Here is a 10042-nt window from a genome sequence, read left to right on the forward strand (position 1 = left end):
TCTTTGTTGGTATTTTTTAATCCAGTGATTTCTCAAACTTTTGGTTTCTGGATTTCAGGTACCTTCCAACTGTGTGTTGTAATGCTTCTCGTCTGAGCTGAGTAATCAAGTGCTTGCAGCATCATCGAATGAGATGACCAACAAAAAACCCCTTAAGACCAAAAAAACCCTCTAAGGAACCCTCTTAGCATCTGTAACTGAACTGCTGCAGTCCAGAATCTGCAAACATCTGCACGTGAGCAAGGGGGTGCATTTAAGCACTTAATGAATCAGTAAGAAAGACAATACGAGGGGAAGGGACCTGCCCTTCTTACCTGTAGGGTAAGAATTTTACCCAGAGCAGGGTAAATTCTTACCTGATACTGAAACTGATGGATTGAGACAGAGTTTGAATGGATTATCCAACTTTAAATTGTTTGTCATGGTGATGTCTTTTCTTCCTCAGAAGCACACGTATTTCTGTTGCTAATTGTAGCCCCAATTATTCTCTCTCATCCCATGGGGAAATCAACCAGCAAAGCAGTTGACCTACTAGTACATACACCCAGGAGGACCTTTCCCGCACAGGGTCCCCTCTAGTTTGGGATTTGGAGGGGACACTCTGCTCCCTGCAGACGCTAACTGCTCCCCAGGGATCTGTTCTTGCAGAGCTCCAGTCAAGGGAGTTGTATTACGCACGTCAGTAGGTGCAGGATTCATCCCACGTGAAGGACAACTGTCACTTTATTAAATAGTGATATCAATGATCGTCTGCCTGGCAAGAGCCGTGCCTCGGTTCACGGCTCCGTGTTGAGAAATCGGAGCATCTTCTGATCCAAAAGACCACTTTTAATAATCTCATTGCATGCGGTAATACATCCCAGTGAGACTATTAGACAAATAGGGTCTTAAAATCTTATCTCAGATCTTGCTCAAACATGAGATTTTTGTAATCATAAATGCTAAAAATACTGCTCACATGTAAGAGCACTAACTGCAAGTGGGATTCAGGCTTGCCTGAAATTGCTGCAGTCCAGGAGAGTGATAGTTAATACATAACTCTCTTGACAAACAGCTCCGATGACAACATACCTATAATTATAGTTATATCTGATCATGTTGCCTGGGGAAAAAGGAAGGTGATACTGCAAATGCAGAGGGGTCGCATCCTAATCTCTATCTCCCAGCCAGTGCTCCAGACCCGCTTGGACCTCTCTGGGAATTACTGCCGGACAATGTTGGGAAGGGATCAGGTAGAGACGCTATGCACTTGCCTGCGCATCCCTATGTCGTGAGCTGTGCGGTACCCGCTGGACACGATGCTGGCAAATTAGAGCAGCCTAAAAACGCAGGCAGGTAATAGAAGCAGGGTAGGCTTGAGCTTGCGTCTTCTATCCCTGGGAGGTTTGCAGGGCTGGCAGATGGGAAGCCAAATACTTACGCCATCGTCATCACTACTGTGGTGTCGCTTGTATGCCAGCTCCCCGGGGTGCGAGCCAGCCATCGTGGCTCTGCAAGGGACAGAAGGGCTAGTGCATGACAAGGTGGATGGAGAGCGGCCACAGGGCTGAGGAGACAGCGGGGTTTGTGTCCTACGTCCTGGGTCTTCATCCTGCCCAGTGTCACCCTCCTGTGGAGCTGCTACGTTGGCATCAGCCTGGGTCACCCCTTGGCTTGCCAACGGAGCTAACATCCTTCGAGATTTACTCAGTGTCCAGTTCAGCGATGCCTTTGCACCTTATGTGCAATGCTAAGGATGAAAATAAACCCAACACAACTGGTTCAGCTGGGAAAGCTCCTGCACATCCTCTTTTTCTCCAGGCTGAGCACTTGTCCCCACCAAACGAAACCCCATTGCACGCCCGCTGGTTCAGATAGACCACTGACTCTAGCACAGAGTGAGCAGTGGTACTCTGTGTTTACACTGCTAGCAGAGATATGAGGCTGTCCTTCTCCTTGTATTTGCTCTAAATACTCCCTGGATTCCCAGGATGAATATACTTACATGGTTTTGCAACATTTTTTCTTGGCTGAGACAGTAACATTTCCTAACTCGTAAATTCACCTTTTTTTTTCTCTCTATGCATAAGCCTTAAACTCTATCAATAACTAATTGTTTCATGTGTCTCAGACAAAGTGTAATCAACAGAGAGGATGGTGGAGAAGTGTGAAATGACAGAGTGACATTCTATGCTTAAATAAGCAAACTACACCCAAATCGAACAATGGCTGAAAAATGTTTCCATAATAAGGGTGCATAAATTACCCCCATTACTTGGAAAGCTCTTACTTGCATCTTACCAGCCACATTTCCAGTATGCACGAGAGCAGATACACTCCAATCATGACAGACATGCCTCTGTTACAGTAATTATAAAATTCTTTGTGAAAATAACATTGTGGCTACAGAGCTACTGAAGTTGTACGGTCTCCTTGGTGTTTGTTTATTGCCTCTGTGAATTTAAAAAATATAATTAAAAAGAGGAAGAAAAACTACATTTGGAAAAAAGATAGATCACTTTTTGAATATTTATTCTCCATGAGGAAAAAAGAAAACATATTTTGGGATGTGCCAATACATGATAGGCACCAACTGGGTAATGGAAGGGGCATGATTAATTGTAAAAAAACAGGCAATAAATTCTGATCGGATGAAAATGTTTCAACATGACACACTGATGGTTTCCCGTGTATGATCTCTGTTACATTTGTGTATGTCCATGTGTGTGAGAAGGCTGTGGGAGCAGGAGGGCTTTATTCTGAGAGGGCCAAAAGCATCCGGCGCTGGGTGCTGCTGGCAGTGCTGCCCCTGGCTCCGCGCAGCCCCTCCAGACCTCACGGAGGGTGAGAAAATCGCTCCTCTTGCTCTCATCTTACGGTTTGAAAAGGAATTGCTAGTCAGTGCACAAGTCTCTTTTTTATTTTAGGGGTCCTACAACTTGAAAAACAGTAACATTTATTATTTCTCTAAAGGGAAATCCTGATACAGTTCAACCAAAAATAGAACCCTTATTATTATTTATTTTGAGACTATAAATCCCACCATTTTATATCTTTTTTTTTTTCCCCTCAAATGTTTTAATTCAGTTGAATACATCTAGTGATGTAAAGGTATAAAAAGTCAATATAAAATTCTTTCAGGATTCCTGAAAATCTGGAAAATAATCATCTTCATAAATGAAAAAGAAAACACAGCAATAGAAGAGATATGATTTGCTTTTAATTTTGTGGCTGGATTTATTGTTACATCAAGGTAACATAAAGTATCTGACCTGCACATGTTTCGATACTCATTACCATTGCTTGATTCATTAAAAAGATTGTGTGAACTTAATTTTAATAGTGTGAGACTCTTGAAGTATAAGTGTTTTCAAAATTAAAATCAGTCCACATAAATAAAAGACTTAAATGAGCCTGCAATGCCTTAAAGTATTGTTCTGAGTTAATTTTAGCACATAAAGGAAGAGGAAAATGTACTTGTGCTGTATTATTGTATTATTTTTATTATTAAGATATATGTGGAGCAAGTTTGGAGAGAAATTTGCTACAGACAGTGAAGAGTAAAGTGTCGAATAATAAATATACTCAATTTAAAAAATTTTGCCCAGTTTTAACAAGCCAACAGGGTATGAATGCAAGAAAGGCATTGCCTGTATTTCAAATTAAGCGTAGCAAGCCCTTCCACTTACCTGGAAAACCTGATCCATACGCTAAGATTTTGTATGTTAATTTATACCGCAGAGTTCTTAACATCTGACATCAGCTGTAACATTACAAGTTGTGCTATGACTTTATTAAGGGATGATTTCCAAAGCCCTAAAGGATACTTATTATGTTGTAATATATATTTCCGAAGAGGATTAGGTCTGTGATGCTAAAAACCTAGACGTTTTAAAAGGGAGTTTACTGAAATGAAAAAGATTACACATGCTCCTTTGTGTCGCACCAGGTAGAGCTTTTTCACCTTCATTTCAACTGTATCACAAACCTCAGTGGTGTCACGACTGAGAAATGCATTTAAAATCCCTCGGAGTTTCATTACCGAAATGGGATATTGCAGAAAAGGATCTGGGGCTTGTGCTGAACCACAATCTGAATAGGTAATGATAGGAAAAAACCCGGAAAAAATAGGGAAAGCCCAAGACACGTCCCTTCCTGTAATGTGTTAATGTTAGATTCGGACCGAGCAGCAGCTAGATTTCAAGGAGTGTGTCTGGTTTTGGATGCCAGGCTTTCAAAAGGATGGAAAAAGTTGAAAGAAGAGCAAGAATGATGAAAAAGTTTAGAAAACTTGACCTGTGAGAAAAACTGGTGAAACTGGGTTTGTTTAATTTAGGAAAGAGAGAATGGGTAAAGGTTTTCCAAGATGTAAAAGGTTGTTGCGGAGAAAAACACCATCAGTTGTTCTCCAGATCCACTGGGGGTAGAATGAGAAATAATCAGCTTAATTTGCAGGGGGAAAAAAAAAAGTAGGTTAGATATTAGCTAAAATGTCAGCCTATAAAGAGAGTTAAGCACTGGGAGAGGGTACCTGGGAGTATTGTAAAAAATCTGGCACTGCAGGTTTTTGAGGCTGGGTTAGGGGAGCAGTAGGGGATGCTCCTGGGCCAGGGACACAGCCCCACAGCACTGCCCATTCGCCCCGTAGAAATCAGATGATTTACCTTCATGGCAGAATAGTCTGGTCAGGTTGAGATTTTCAGACCATGGAATTTTGTTTGAAATAGTCCAATTTTCAGTTATCAGCATCAGGAGAAATACTTTTCTTTTGGCCTTCTCCCCACACTTTTTTGACATTTCCCTTCTCAGGGAGAAAATAATATCAACATATATATAAGCATATAGAATCATCGAATCACAAAATGGTTTGGATTGGAAGGGACCTTAAAGATCATCTAGGTCCAACCCCCCTGCCATAGGCAGGGACACCTTCCCCTAGATCAGGTTGCCCAAAGCCTCATCCAACCTGGCCTTGAACACTTCCAGGGATGGGGCAGCCACAGCTCCTCTGGGCAACCTGTTCCAGTGCCTCACCACCCTCAGAGTGAAGAATTTCATCCTTAGATCTAATCTAAATCTCTCCTCTTTCAGTTTAAATCCATTACCCCTTGTCCTATCACTATATGCCCTTGTAAAACGTCCCTCTCTGGCTTTCTTGAGGGCCCCCTTTAAGTACTGGAAGGCTGCTGTAAGATCTTCCTGGAGCCTTCTCATCTCCAGGCTGAACAACATTATATATATAAATACATATATATAGCTTTTAAATAGGAAAATTGATTGATTACTTTAATTGAAGAGAATTTACTTTATACACATGTAAAAGCTAAAATTCTCTTGTTTTTCACTGCCTGCAACCCCTGCCAGCATCACCTGCAGTACATGTTCCTCGGAGCCCAGCAACCAAACCAAGCTGGCCTTTCCCAGATGGCTCATAAACATCTGAGTCCTCAGCACTGAAGTCTACTGTATCCCCAAGGTCACTTCATACTCTCAGACGAGGAAATATTGGATATTGGTCAATACTGCCTTCTTCCTGCAGGCAAAAGGCAACTTTTTGTTACTATGGTAAAACTTAGTTGTTTAGAAACAAACTTTCTCAGAGACTTGTTTGAGATGGTGCCATGAGCTCCTGTAGGAGCTATGGAGCACTGAAAATCCCACCACACTTGGGGTTTTGCAGCAAAAGGGAGTGAAATCTAATGTTTTCTGATGTAAACTGAAGACGGTGAAGGAAAGGAAAGGGGCGGAAAGGGGCGGAAAGGAAAGGAAAGGAAAGGAAAGGAAAGGAAAGGAAAGGGGTGGAAAGGAAAGGGGTGGAAAGGAAAGGGGTGGAAAAGAAAGGAAAGGGGTGGAAAGGAAAGGGGTGGAAAGGAAAGGGGTGGAAAGGAAAGGAAAGGAAAGGAAAGGAAAGGAAAGGAAAGGAAAGGAAAGGAAAGGAAAGGAAAGGAAAGGAAAGGAAAGGAAAGGAAAGGAAAGGAAAGGAAAGGAAAGGAAAGGAAGGGAAAGGAAGGGAAAGGAAGGGAAAGGAAGGGAAAGGAAAGAGGAAAGGAAAGGAAAGGAAAGGAAAGGAAAGGAAAGGAAAGGAAAGGAAAGGAAAGGAAAGGAAAGGAAAGGAAAGGAAAGGAAAGGAAAGGAAAGGAAAGGAAAGGAAAGGAAAGGAAAGGAAAGGAAAGGAAAGGAAAGGAAAGGAAAGGAAAGGAAAGGAAAGGAAAGGAAAGGAAAGGAAAGGAAGGAAAGGAAAGGAAAGGAAAGGAAAGGAAAGGAAAGGAAAGGAAAGGAAAGGAAAGGAAGGAAAGGAAAGGAAAGGAAGGGAAAGGAAGGGAAAGGAAGGGAAAGGAAGGGAAAGGAAAGAGGAAAGGAAAGGAAAGGAAAGGAAAGGAAAGGAAAGGAAAGGAAAGGAAAGGAAAGGAAAGGAAAGGAAAGGAAAGGAAAGGAAAGGAAAGGAAAGGAAAGGAAAGGAAAGGAAAGGAAAGGAAAGGAAAGGAAAGGAAAGGAAAGGAAAGGAAAGGAAAGGAAAGGAAAGGTTAGGAAAGGTTTTCTCTCTCTTGAGAATGCATAAACAAATAAGTAAACCACACATAGACAACAGAAGTATTTATTAATGTACACCACGAAGGCATTAAGCACTGATATCAATGAAAGACTATAGAAATGAAGAATGAGACTTCCACTTCCAGGCTGAGCCTAACCCTGCAGACGGTAGCTGCCATGCTCTTCCCGCTCTGCCAGGATCTTACTTCCACCCCTGGGTTTGCACAGAGACATGTGTCCTGCCACATGCATCCCCATCCTCTCTGCTAGAAGGACAGAGCTGGGAGCTGATGGGGGCATTTTTTTGCTATAGGTTGGAGCACGGAGCACTAGGCTTTGTGGATGGCTGGAGCAGGAGAGCAAGGTTAATGCGTCAGGGATGCTCGTGAGCTCACAGCTTGCTGGCTAGAGCAGTCACCCAGGAGAAAGGATTCTGGTCCTTGCATTGAATCTCTATTTTATATGAAACCATCACTGGATAAAATACGGAAAGGTTAGAAGCAGCTTTTCCCCTTAGCCATCAGGTTTGGTGAGGATCCTTTCTGAGGATGCTCTGGCTGTGCCCGCTTAGCCTCTCGCCCTATATTGGTATTGGAGCCAGTTTTCCAGTTACAGGGACAAATGCCTTTGTTTTTATCAAGGCTGCAGAAAACCTGTACAAATTTCAAATGTGTTTTAAATTTATGAGATTAAAAAAAAAGGAGGGGGGATGTGAACGGAGCACATTTGCACAGTGGCTCAACTTGAGAAGAAGTGTGTAAATCTGCACTCTTTTCATCCAGCTCTGTTCTCCTCTCAAAGAAAATCCCCAGTGAAATACTATTCAGAAAAGAGTCACTTTCAAATACAGAAAATGACAGTGCTTTTAAAGTGGCATCTACATGCCCCAAATCCAGGGAAATCTTAAAGATACAGCACGAATCTCCTCTCAAGCGCTGATGGCATTGTACTTTCAAAGACAGCATAAAAACGTATCTGATAAGAAGGTTACTTGCCAGGTCTATGTGCCAAACAGACCCTGACTGTGTCTTCTCCATTAAACCAAACCTTTCTCTTACACAGTAAAAATGGAACATAAATCAACCAGAACTGAGTTATACTGAAAAAAACACCCGTAGGTGCTATTGGGACCCAAGGATGCTGTGTTTAATTGATGTGCCATCAGCTCACAGTCAGGTCATCTCACGACACACAACACTGTCAGGCCCCTCACCAGCACGGGACAGCTTGTTTCCGTCTATTTGTAAGTTATTTGCCCACTACTCATAGCCTTAAATTGCACTTTTCACCATTTCTGTTGACAAGGTGCATTAAAGGATGACTCACGATACGAGGAAGATTTTGGAAAGGAGCATCCACATTTACTGCCGCCAGCAGAAAGCCTCTGTTCTGAACGGCACTCTATTACATTACCTTGTCAGTCCCTGATGTTGCCAATATTTGCAAAATTTTCTGTACCAGATTTCCCCTCACTGTAACAAAGAGCTTTTATCGTGGCCCTTTCTTGATTACTATTTCTTCCCAACAAATTCTTTTTTTTAGAAAGAAAGCAAAATAAAGCTCCTCTTCCCCTCCACAAACCTTTTTTTATCAACTCTCAAGCCTCTTACATACACCTGGGCTCCCTGGCCTGATCCTTTTCCTATGCTTCTTTGAAGCACCTTTTCTCTGCCTTCTCCCACTTCAACAAATATACATGCATCCTGCCCCCCACCTTCTTCCCCCACCCCCCTCCCCCCCCCTCCAAAAATAGAGGAAAATCAGAACAGGCACAGAAAGCACCAATCTTCCAGATTTTCAGTTGGATTGGGTATTGAATCTGCAAATGCTCTGTTCTCCCATCCCTCTGTCCTCAACCTTTCTTGCTATTCCCTGAGCATCCCTCTATCCTGCGGTTTCCATGATGCCTTTCCCATTCCCATTCCCATTCCCATTCCCATTCCCATTCCCATCTTTCTTTTTGACTTGCTGTTGCTCAGGACCTTCCACCCATCCCTCCATGGTAGCCCACAGGCTGCTCAGCCGCATGGAGAAAGGTTTGGCTGCACCAAGGTGCATGTTCAGCCTGTGGCTCTGCTGCCTCCTGGGTGCTGTGTTCAAGGGGTGCCCACCAAGCCATCACCTGGGTTTCAGTATCCTTTCCCTGCACGCGGGGTATCTATTGCCAGCTGATGTAACACCCCAAAGCAGAGGCTTCAGAAGAGCCAACGACATGAACCTCAGCTCCAATATTTGAATTTTTCCTCATTTCCTCTCTTTTCTACTCCTGTTTCTCAGCGCACATCTCAAGTGGGTCCTGCAGCCAAGCCATCCTGCAGCCCCTTCACGTTGTGCCTGCTCCCTCACCAGACGGCACCGACATGGGGGGCCATGAACATACCAATTCTGTGCTGAAACGCGAGAAACGGTGAAAGACAGGCCGCGCTCTGCCACCACCCGCTCCTGCTTGCAGGGATAAGCACCTCGTCGGCGCGGGCTCTGCATCCGTATTACTCTGCCTTTGTTCATAACTCAATCCTGCCAGCCTCTGAACTATTTTTATTGCTCTCCCCTGAATAATTTTCAATCTGTCACTATCTTTCAGGTAATGCGGTGCCCATAATTAAATACTGCAGGCGCTACCGCACCAGAGCCATATGCAGACGGACTATTACCTTCTTGCGCTGTGATGTGATGTCTTCAGCCCCAAATCAAATTGGCCTTTTTTTGCTGCCATATCTCAAGGCAAACTCATGTCTAATTTACTCCACACTATAATCTCTAGATCTCTCGCAGCATTACTGCTTCTCGGGTTTTTTATCGCTGATTGACTATCTGGGGTTTAGATTATTTTTCCACAACTGTAGTAGCTTCTATTTTCTGTGTTGAATCTCATTTTATTCTCTACTCATTTTTCCTACCTTTTCAGATACCTTTACATTATTTTACTCTCATCTTTGGGATTTCCAAACCCGCCCAGCTTAGTTTAGTTCACACATTACATCAACAAACCGTTCGCCACTTCTTTTAGATCATTAAAACAGCTGGTAAATAAGCTCCCCATTCGCAAACCGTTTCAGCTCTTGTTTATAACCTTTAGGACTCAGGTATAGGATGAAGTGGTACAGGCTGGTACACTCATTAGTTTGGTTGTGATAGGGAGAACATTCTTCATGTTTGAAGCTCAGCAAGTGTTTGCAGTGGGGCTGAAGGGTGGAGGGACAGAGTGACATGGGGCAGAGGAAAGGATGCACCAAGTATTGCCGATGAAGCAAACCCATCACGGGTTGCCAAGTGCATCCGTGCATCCTCATCTGCATGGCTGGGACTTGTGTCAGGGTATTGCCCTGTTGAGATGCCTCCAGAGGCTCCCCCAGAGCAGCTCGTTGCCATTCCTCAGTTCTTTCTGCTGAGAGATGTTCAAAACCATGTCAATCTGAATTAATGTTGGGAGTAAGACACCGGGAGACAGCAGTGACTGTTTTATTAAAATCCAAGGACCCAACTGAGCAGTCCTGAACTGTGCTCACGTGGATAATCCCACGTATTTTGA

Source organism: Tauraco erythrolophus, chromosome 7, assembly GCF_009769465.1.
Source record: "Tauraco erythrolophus isolate bTauEry1 chromosome 7, bTauEry1.pri, whole genome shotgun sequence".
NCBI lineage: Eukaryota > Metazoa > Chordata > Aves > Musophagiformes > Musophagidae > Tauraco > Tauraco erythrolophus.